The sequence below is a fragment of the Macrobrachium nipponense genome, chromosome 16 (assembly GCF_015104395.2).
Source record: "Macrobrachium nipponense isolate FS-2020 chromosome 16, ASM1510439v2, whole genome shotgun sequence".
NCBI classification, from domain to species: domain Eukaryota; kingdom Metazoa; phylum Arthropoda; class Malacostraca; order Decapoda; family Palaemonidae; genus Macrobrachium; species Macrobrachium nipponense.
The window spans coordinates 73,883,321-73,894,886 of NC_087209.1; the positions used below are offsets into that span (position 1 = coordinate 73,883,321).

Genomic DNA, 11,566 nt, shown 5'->3' on the forward strand with positions numbered 1-11,566 from the left:
AGGTTCACTCAGGAGGCCAGCTTTGAAGCGTCTCTTGAGATGCAACGGAAGGAACATGAAAAGACAATGATAAGCCTCAGCCTAGATATTGAAATTAAGAAAGAAAAAAACAAAACTAAAAAAAATTAAAAAGGAAAATGAGGATGCAAACCTTTGTCTCCAGGCTCATCAAATCTGGGTTGATGTAGGCAAGAAACTGTTGGAAGTAACAGGGGAACTAGGACAGGTAACCAAAAGAAATTTGTGATAAACTCGATGCTTTTAAACTGATCCAATGTCACTTCAAGTTTTTTCAGTGCAATATAGTATTATATATATTTCGGCTGTGATGAAATTGTGCATTGTGTTCTAGTCTGCATTGTATTTTGACTACTGTACTGTATATACATACTTTGAATTTGGTTTTTGGTAACTTTAAGCCTAGTGGTGGTGATTATTTTCTTCCTAAGCAAAATATTCTCTGATGATTTGCTGTCTTTTAAAGACTCCTTGGATATTTCTCATTGCTTGAGGTTGCTGCCTCAATTCATCCTCTTGTATGTTTCCTTGGGCTTCTGGGTCATCTGGATCATGAAGTTCATGAATTACATTATCTGGCTCAGGTACTCTGTAGGCGATAGCCAAATTGTGGAGAACTGCAGCAGCAACAATTATGTGTTTGGTGTTCCTCATAGAAGTTTTCATTTTCTTTCCAAGGCAAGCAAATCTTCTTTTTAATAGTCCAAATGCTCTCTCAACACTGTTTCGTGTTCTTATGTGAGAAGCATTATAGCGGTTCTCGCCACGGCCATGAGGAGCTGTCAGAGGAGTCAACAAATATTCACGACATGGATAGCCACTGTCACCCAACAAGTGTCCAGGCAGAATACCATCTTCGAGTTCCTGACAGAGTCGACTATTTTCAAAAATATTGCTGTCATGTGCACTGCCAGGCCACCGAGCTACAATGTTGTACAGCTGCAACTGAGGACCACAGACTGCTTGTACATTAAATGAAAAATAACCTTTCCTGTTGCGGAAAACTTCAGGACGCGGGTGACTTGGCATCTCAATTGCAATATGAGTGCAGTCAATGCACCCAGTTACACCTGGCATTCCAGCTATAGTCATAAATTCATGCTTGATCCTGGTGATATTATCTTGGTCTGGAAACTTGATGAACTCTGCACACAAACTTCCAATTGCATATGCTACCTTGCAACACATCTAATAACAAAAGACTGTGATACGTCACACCAATCTGATATACCAAGTTGGTCGTTTCCAGTGGCAATGTATCTCAATCCAATTAGGACCTGCAGGTGAGAAGGCACAGGACAGCCTGTGGAAAAAGAGAAAAAATCATGAAATACTTCACTCAAACCATGTCCAGGCATAATTCTCAACTTTTTTTTCTTAAAAAATTGTATAATCTTTTACTGTATTAAGCATAATATCTCTAGGCAGCTTCATATAACCTTTCAAATAATACATTTAGGAGAAACCAATAAAATAACTTGCCTAAGTAAAGTAAGTACAGCAAATGCCTCAAACTTTTTTTACCAATGGCACACTTAAGATCTCATAAGAATACCACGGCATACAGTATACTTGGCAAAATTTAAGAGGGTATACATGTAATTATAAGATAGAACTACAGAAATAAAAAATACCAGGTATAAATAAGAACTTATTTTACTTCAGTAAATATCACCATACTGCTTGAATTAGTTGGAAAGCATTTACTTTTCATTTATGTAAAAGAACCAAATCTATACCATTTTTTCGTATTCAGGTGTGCCTTGACAATGTTTCGCAGCACACTTCTAATAATCTTGTGGCATATCATGGTGCCTTGGCACACTGGTTGAGAATCACTGCAGTACAGTATACAGACATAACAATTACTTTTGCTTGTGCTTACAGGTAATGAAGGCACCTTATGTACTGTACCTACCTGGTACATTACTATTAAGGAAATGTTGTTAAAAGTAAAAATGAGCATTAGTACATCACTCACGAATAGCTCATCATCTGACATATAAGCACAAAAACAATGTCATAACGATTCACGCCTACCTCTGTTGCTAGCATGGGGCAGTCGATGCTCTATCTGTGCAATCAATGAAAGTGTGCATTCTTTACTTAATCGGAACCTCATCAGAAATTCTTCCTCTGTCATGGCATGGAATGGGTTGCTTCGGTCTGCCACAACCCTTCGTATGTGGCGATGCTGATAGCGCTGAAGGTTTCGGATATGACGGAATTGTCGGTACATACTGAAATATATGAAATATATGTGTAATGTAAGACTCATGCTGAAATATATGAAATATATGTGTAATGTAAGACTCATGAAATGTTTGTTAGCCTAGTGTTTAACTCTACAAAACCTAAGCAGCCCTCCACAGTCAACACTGCACAGCTAACTTACACTTTAGTAGACTAGGCATAAACTTAGATGCACTATGAAATTCCCAAATTAGGTTCAAATTGGTTTTTACACTCTTTAGATGATGATCATGCTGGAAATCAACTCTAGGCCTACTCTAGACACCATCAAAATTATCTTACAAAGTTATGAACGAACCCTAGGTTAGGCTACCATCACCAGCCCAACGCAACCAACTTGGAGCTATGATTTCCTACATTAGGTTCACACTGGTTTAATTATTCTTGAAAACCTGGGAATCATCTCCAGATGTCTAAATCATTTAAAAAAAGCAAAATTGTGGATGAAAATTAGTTCATTTTGCTAGAACCTAAAGGATAAGGTCTTTTTTGGCATTCTGTTCCAGGGGGTCACCCCCTGCCTAAGTTACTTTGATTTCGTTAGATTAGTTACCAGAATTTCTCAACTTCTCCAAGCCAAACCTATTGTAAACTTTGCACAAATACAATAATTTCTCTTAAAAACAGATGAACCTTTTAGCATCAGTTAAAAACAAACACCTTTTCCATGCATGAGCTATCATTTCAATTGGAAGAATGTAATTTATTTACGAAATCAAATGGCAAGTTTACTTGCAACTACTATTTTATCACTTACTTTGTTTCACACCACCACAAAACGATCTACCTATTATGATGCCTTGAAAATATTGCATTTTCACCCCGAAAGGATGTAATTCACGAGTTAACATCAATAAACTACAATAATAAAAAAATAATCAAGAAATTCTTACCTGTGAAACTTGGCAAAAGCTTGTTTTGTTGATAGTGTAACTCCGAGAGGGACATCTCCGAGTTCATAAAATATGAAGTTTGGCCCACCTGTGCAATAGTTTTTTCATTCTTTGTATTATGCTATTATTTTTGTAAGACATCTTTTGATAATATAAATGTTTTTCACCAGCAAAGAGTTGATATCATGACTACTATTTATTTATAGGGCTTGCGAAAGGCATGTCTGGGCCACCCTTTAAATAGTATTGGAACCACTCCTTAAATTATAGGGAACCCTAAATTTATAGGGCCTGTATATGTTCTAAGCATAGAAATTTTATATAGGGTCCTATATTATATGCCCCCTATATTTTCTCTTAGCATAAACGGCCGTAAGATTCGTATAAGTACGAGATTTTGCTATAGTGTACTACACCCAATACCGTAATTTATAAGAGTATCATGAATCACAAATTATAAAGAATAGACACTTGTCCTGTACGAAGAGGCAAAAGGCTCGATTAGCCAGAAATGGATGTGAACACAACAGTATCTCCTCCCCCCCCCCCCCCCCATTCTCTCTCTCTCTGTGAATGTTACTTCAGTTTAAGTATATTTTGCACGATTTATTTTTATCTATCTATCTATCTATCTAATCTAATAATAATAATTTAAAATGTTGTATATATCTAACGATTCACGCTGTTGTTACCTGCCAGCAAGGCTGGCATTACGGTATGGTACGGTTGATATTTATAGCCTATGTGTACGGTGCGGAATTACGCAACGATAATTTTACCAAAGTACGGTACGGTACAGTTCAGGTACGGAAAAAATGTGCAAATTCCGTAACGTACTACCTTACCTTAGGCAATGGATATATTACTTTTGGTCTACGTTGAAAACAAGGGAACAATATTAATTAATTATTAATAATAATAACCAGTAATATAGCATTTTTTTACTATTATTCTTATCAGCAGCAGCAGCAGCAGCAGCAGCAGCAGCAGCAGCAGCAGCAGCAGCAGCAGTAGTAGTAGCTATTAATATTTTTGTCTTAAGATCAAAATTTTTTTTTCTTTCTTTAGTGACTATTGACTTGGGTTATGAGTAAATAATTATAATTATTAGAGTGAGAGATATCTGCATGTATGGTGGAGTAGTAGAACGATAGACACTGTGATTGATGGTAAATCTACTGTTATACTTGTGTTTGGTTACCTCCTTGGCAATCTTCATTTGGACTCAGGGCATCAGCCATATGCTTGCATTACGAAGGTGAAGAAGAGATGGCCGCCTAGGAACATAGCTGTCGGGATGGTAGCAGAAATCCGTTTGTCACGCAACTTTTTAACTTTTTTTTTTTTTTTTTTTTTTTATAGCAAAGAAAGAGCCGCCAATTGGCTACAGATTGGTTTGAATAAGTAACTGGTTATAGTTGCTCTGTGTTACAAATAAAAATTGAGCATTTTTACCGGACATCCATTAGAGTTAAAGCCTTGAATATACAGAAATATTTTAGCAAAATCTCGTACTGATACCAGTCTTCATTACAGTGTTATGACCAAAACGTGACTGCACTGTCTGTGAAACCCACAGTAAGAAGCTTTACCAATTACAAATAAACATTATCTTTTATTCAGGCTAGGAGTAATTGTCATTTATCTGAAATGTTTTTAATTACACGTTTTGAAGTTAACTGTAATTGCATTGTTTTTTATTTATAATTAATGGTAATTGTAATTGTAATTGTAACTGAAAAGTTCAAATAATAAAGTACCTTATTTGAGATTGTTATCCTAGAGCAGCCCTCTTACTTTTCGAGAACTCATCTTAACCAAATGCAATGGAGAAATGTTTTGAGTCGCTTCCCAGTTCATTTATTATATTATTAAGGGAGAATCTTAACAAGCCAGCTCCAATTCTGAAAAAAAATTTTTATTCCATTTATTTCCTTTTTTTGTGCAAAAGTTTTTGTGAACATTTTTCCAATATTTGAGTTTTGTATTTCAGTATCATTTTCTTATAATCAGCATAAATAATTTTCACCACAATAAACATACTAAAAATTTACTTAGGCAAATCATAGGATGCTACCATAATTTCTACAGGTCTAAAATATCTTAGATATGTTTGTTTTGTATTTGTACTAAAGGTATTATAAGTTACAACTTACAATTGTTGCAGAAATTGACTGTAAAAGGACACCAAACTCAAGTAAAAAGTCTTTGCAACTATCTGCATTTTTTTAAGGAAATAGGTGTGCGAAATGTAATTGAGTAATACGTTTTATATATGTATTTGTAGCTGTGATTACAATTTTGAAATATTAAAATTGTATTGCATTTGATATTGTTCCCCATCTTGTAATTGAAGTTGTAACTGTAATTCGATAACAAGTCAGGTAATTATGATTCTAATTATTGTAATAGACATAAAGCAAACGTAATTAATCCCCTAACCTGCTTAATGCTTATATTACATAAGATATGCGACAGTAGCTACTTCATACGAAATGGATGAGCATAAAAATATTGGGAACAAAAATGAAATTTTTTTTATGCATACATGGGAGAAAACTGATTAGAAATTCAGTGATTTTTCCACTGCACTTCGGCTTCTCTCGGGGCACCTGTGAATTGTTCAATAATTAATAAATCGACTTTATCTTTCTCGGGATCTATGGGATTCATGTCTGCACCCTTATTTGGCCAGTCAACCAATTCAAATCCTCTCGACCTAGAAACCATTCCTGGACTATTCTGGCCGTATGGATGGGGCAGCCGTCATGAATGAAAATGACAGGACTAGGTGGAAAGGGATAATTCCGCTGGTGAAGTGAAGGGAGTAAGAAATTCTGAAGAATTTTAACGTATTTTTCACTGGGGAAACCCTTCACTCTTGGTGATATCACATATACCATGTAAGGAAATCCAGGCCCACACGTTTACGGTTACAAGCCACTCCTGGCAACTTCGTAAATGTTTCCTCTGTGGTATCTGAAGGAAAACAATCTGAATTTTTTTACAATTTACGCGTTGCTTTCCGTAACTGGGAAAATAATGATATATCGTTTGGGGAAATGTGATGCTAAGTAACAACCCCTGCATTAAGATAATGTTTATTCATCTATGATGATTAATACTTATTACAAGTTTGCCTCCTCCAACCTCTTATACACTAAAACAGCTCGAAAGCAGATCAATGGAATTCACGTTAAGAGACACCACCACCACCTTTAGTGTTTCAAACAGACAATTAACAATTTATCATTATGAAGTCATACAGAATTTTAAACGTTATCAATGACAGTAATGACCTGAGATGTTTGCAATGCCAGTAACATCCAATCAATCACTCAGTCCCAGTGATCGTGTGATTTAATATATCACTTTGTTCAGTGATAACGATATCACTGCTACAGCACCCCTATTACACGCTAACAAGTTTGTCACCCAATCATGGCTAGACTGAGGTGTTGTATAAATTTTGATAGGTTATCTGTCCTCTGCTAGTAGTATTCGTTATAGTCTCCAAATGAACAGCAACATATGGTTCTCCGGGCGCAGATCGTCGCTCTACGAGAAAGTGGGCTTCCAATACGTGCTGTTGCACAGCGTCTTGACGTCTCCCCTGCAGCAGTAAATAAATGGAAAAGGAGGCATGCTTAGACTGGGAAATTGACCGACTTTGGATAGCTTTTATTTATTTCATTTATTTATTAATTTTTTTAAACATAAACCTTACAAACCCGTAAAATCATGAAACCTAAATTACAGTTGCCTTGGTCCTGTTGAACTCTAATAGTGATTCTTTCTCTTTACTTCCCAGAATACCAAATAGCCCTCCCATAAGTAAACAGGCTATAATTAATCTTGATTATCTAGTATCTGCATGTGTTAATTACGTATTTCAGTTCGAAGATCTCCACCACGAAAGACCACCCGTTAGGATAACGACGACATTCGACGAGCAGCATAAGAAGATGCTTATACCAATACTATTGCTATTCGTGAACGTCTGGCATTAAATGTTTCGGCTATGACGGTGCGAAGACGTCTGCATGAGGCAGGAAGACCTCATAGAATTCCTGCCAAGAAGGAATTTCTCGCCGAACGGCATCGTGCTGATAGGCTTGCCTTTGTTCAACAGTTTGTGGGGGAGGATATGGAATTTTGGTCTCGAGTTGTATGCAGTGACGAAAGGTCTTTTACTAGCAGAAGTCACGGCAGAATACATAACCGAAGACCGAGTAATATAAGGTGAGTTTCTATAATCATTAATAACAGTCAGACTATAATAATTATAAGCAAGGGTAATATTATAATCAAAAGATAATAATTTTGTCATAATCATGTATTTTCCGCTAATTGAATTATATTGCCACGAGAAGTGTGAAAAAAAAAAAAATTTTTCATTGAAAACCCCCCATTAGTTCTACTATGCCAGCTTTCAGGCATTAATCAAATGCATTATTAATGTTATGAATAATCACGTAGGCAAAATTTATAATATAGAGTACAGCCTGTTTACTGAATTAAAGAATATCATATCATAACGGACTGTTGCAGATTAAAGTTAATGCTATTATAAGTATTAATCCTTGCAGATTAATAAACATTCTTAACTTATTCCAAGGGTTGTTACTTAGCATTTTATTTCCCAAAACGATATAGCATTATTTTTCCTATTACGAAAAGCAAAGCGTAAATTGTTAAAAATTAGATTTTTTCCCTTCAGATACTACAGAGGAAATTTACGAGGTGACCAGGAATGGGCACGTCACAGTAAACGTTTGGGGCTGGATCTTCTTACATTATACGGATGATATCACCAGGATTGAGTGGAGGTTCACTGGTGAAAAATACATTGAAATTCTTCGGGATTTCTAACTTCTTTCACATCAACAGCGGAATTATTCCTCCCCACCTGCTCCTGCCATTTTCATTCACGACCGCTGCCCCATTCATACGGCCGAATAGTCCAGGAATGGTTTCAAGGTCGAGAGGATCTGCAGTTGCTTGACTGGCCAAGTAAGGATACAGACATGAACCTCACTGAGAATATTTAGGCTAATTTGGTAAAATGTTGGGAGCCTGAGAGGGAGATGAGACCAGATCAACTTATGAACCTCTGGGAACACAATGGAAACTCTTCCACAACCGACACAGATCGTCAGAAACCATGAATCTTCTATGCCTAACAGATTGTAAGAGGTGATCTAGAAGGAAGGTGGCTGGACTTCTCATTAATATTGAAAATAAATGTAAAAATTGAGTGTGTATATTTGGATTACCCCATGGCTTCCGCTGAAACTTCCATGTCGTATGATGTAAAAAAATCGTAACACAGAACTATGCATATCGTTTAGCTCCAGGTATTGATTATTATAATTTATTTATTAGAAAGGTGAATTTGATATCTTAAAGGAATTCAAAATCTAAAGGGAATTTCGCTATCCTGATTGTTTTCTCAAAAAATTATCTAAAAAGAGAACCCTAGACAATATCATCAAACTACATTTCTCCAATAGCTCTTTTTCCACAATGGACAGGTAAACGACTGAAAGGGCTGTTTAACAATAGACGTCTTTCTCTTATCCTTCCACACGAATGATAAGAGCGAAAGGAATATCTGTCCGTATGACATTAAAACATGTATCACAATTAATATATTAGAAAATATAAGCCAAGTAGATGTGTTTATCCATATCATGTAATAATTATTGTAATGAAGGGCGTGTAGGGAAAACCTCTACAGTATATTCAAGAGGGAATACAAACCCAACCATGAATACATGAAACCTCTGAACATCAACAATTGTTTATCATTGGCCAAACGAATTAAGTTTACCATATGGGAATGGTTAAAAGTTTGCACCAAGTTTGGGGGTCCTTCTTCAATTTCCATTACACGTTGTGGAATTTTCTCTGTCCCTAGTAGTTTCATTTTGATTCCTCAGTCTCTCTCTCTCTCTCTCTCTCTCTCTCTCTCTCTCTCTCTCTCTTCCTTTTCATTCTATATGTATTTACAGAGAGTGAGTTTAACCCAATCCTTCTTCTTGTAAATGTTGTTGTATTCAGAAAATCTACAGTATTATAATAATATTAGAATAAACACTAAAAACACGCAGGTCAGTTAAAAGAAAATAAACAAGAAAATATTTCAAATGGAGCTTTTCGTTAGCCATACACTCTATCCACGAGCATATCTACTTCGTCCACTCATCGGGGTCGCAACAGGCCCACCTTACCCCTAGACCCCCCACCCATTTCAGTTGTAGCAAAGCCAGGCTGAGGAAATCGGTACAGCAAAAGCAAGAAGTTCTTGTCAGTTTGAATTACATTTTAGAATCCCAAAACCTGTAAGACGGCTTAACAACAAGAACTCAATCCCCGACACCACTCCCCCCGGCCCCCGAAAAATATATATGATATATTAGTTTAGTCAAGATTAGAGGGTGTTAATGGCATATCAAAACTGCATACTTAGCGCAGTGGTATTTCTAGATGACATGTCACTTTAAAGTAGCTAATATGAGAGAGAGAGAGAGAGAGAGAGAGAGAGAGAGAGAGAGAGAGAGAGAGAGAGAGAGAGAGAGAGGAACTAAGGCGTCGGACACTTTCAACTCGTTCACTTAGTGTTTGGGTATGTTCAATGCTTCCTATTATATTATTGGTAGGAAACGCACTGCAACCGATACTATAAACTTGGCTTTCATGATAAGGTTAAAATATCCTGCTATGATGTTCGTGATTCTCTCCAATACCAATGTAACTCTAAAATTTTGATCAATTTTAAGTATTGCGTAATGAATATGACCGATACATAATAACAGACACGGTGGTAAGATAACGCCTTAGACGAAAGTTAAATGGAATCTTAATAAACAAACTTATATTAAAAGTGAGACAGTAATCTTAGTTACAGCGATGTAACCTGCTCAGATTACTTTTTTTTTTTTTTGTTTTTTTTTTTTTACTCCGTGTGTGTGTGTGTGTGTGGGTTTCTCCAACCATACCTAATGACTCCTCCCACTGAAAGAATTCCAGAGCTTATTGGTGGAACTCTTGCTAAGAGAGGAAGAGTCCTCCCCCCATCCCCCTCAGTAAACACTGTTACCATATAATTTTTCGAAGTCCCTCAAGAAGGTGTACCAGGGAAACCTGTGTCCAACTGTACGTATATCTAATGTGGCATGAAGGCACAGGTGCTTGAGAATATCCTTAAATCCAAGACAGAAAGGGAAGTACTTTCGTAGTTTATTCTACATTTTCAAGTTCACGCTGAATATAATAGAAGTTGAAAAACCTTTATATATAAAAGTGAGGACAGGGTTACAGTTTGAGAGAGAGAGAGAGAGAGAGAGAGAGAGAGAGAGAGAGAGAGAGAGAGTTACAAGGAGTTAGAAGGATTAGGATGTTTCAAAGGCTTTAGTCCTTCCTAAGAGGAGACATCGTGTGCTCACTTATCTGTAGGAGCAGGTTTTACTGTGCATTCACAGTGTCCTAACGATCTTGTCTAGCTTTCTTTTAAACTCTTCCACACTATTGCTGTTTACAACTTTTCGTGCCAGTTTATTCCACGTGTCACATATCTTGTATGTAAAGAAGTTCCCACAATGCGATGTGTTGTATCTCTTCAGTTCTAGTGTCCATCCATTGTTTCTTGTCTGGTTATTGTTTAACGTAAATAGGTTCCTGTCTACTTTTGTTATGCCTTTCAGTATTGGTAAATGTTTCTATTAGTTGTCCTCGCAATCGTCGTGTTTCTAATCCATACATGTTCAGGCTCTCTTGTGTTCTTCGGTAACCTATTTGCCTGATGGATGGAATTAACTTTGTGGCTCTTGCTTGTACTCCTTCTAATCTATTTATGTCTTTTTTTAGTGTTGGTGACCAAATCTGTGCTGCATATTCAAGATGAGGTCTAACTATTGATGTGTAGAGCTGGAGCACCGTATCCTTGTTTCGGTATCTGAACTGCCTCTTTATGTATCCCACTAGTTTCTGTGCTTTCTTTTCAGTTTTTATGCACTGTTTTGTGGATTTTAAGTCCTTGGTTAATAATGACCCCAAGGTCCTCCTCTTGTTCTACATATTTATGTCATTCCCCAATCAACATGTAGCTGGCATGAGTAGAGGGAAGAAGAAGAGCAGACTGTAAAACAAAGGTCGACATTTCACAAGCTCCTTTTTTGTCTTGATTTATCTGTGAACGAGGACAATATGAATGTTTAAGGTAATGTCATGAAGCCTTTAAAGTATCAAGGATAGCATAGACAGTGAACACTTCCTGTATACAGTGAAATTAGTGTAGATAGGAGAAGAAATTTTCAAAAACTCTCCTGGCCCGGCCAGACCGGGCGGGCCATATGCCCTCAGGCTATGGCTGTGACGTAATAGAAGTGACGTCAAGAGCG

The 11,566-nt window shown here is 36.7% G+C and overlaps 1 pseudogene; it reads right to left on the reverse strand.

The window, feature by feature from the left end:
• Nucleotides 1–404: 404 nt before the first annotated feature.
• On the reverse strand, nt 405–2,257 carry LOC135195371 (putative nuclease HARBI1; annotated as a pseudogene).
• Nucleotides 2,258–11,566: the final 9,309 nt, after the last annotated feature.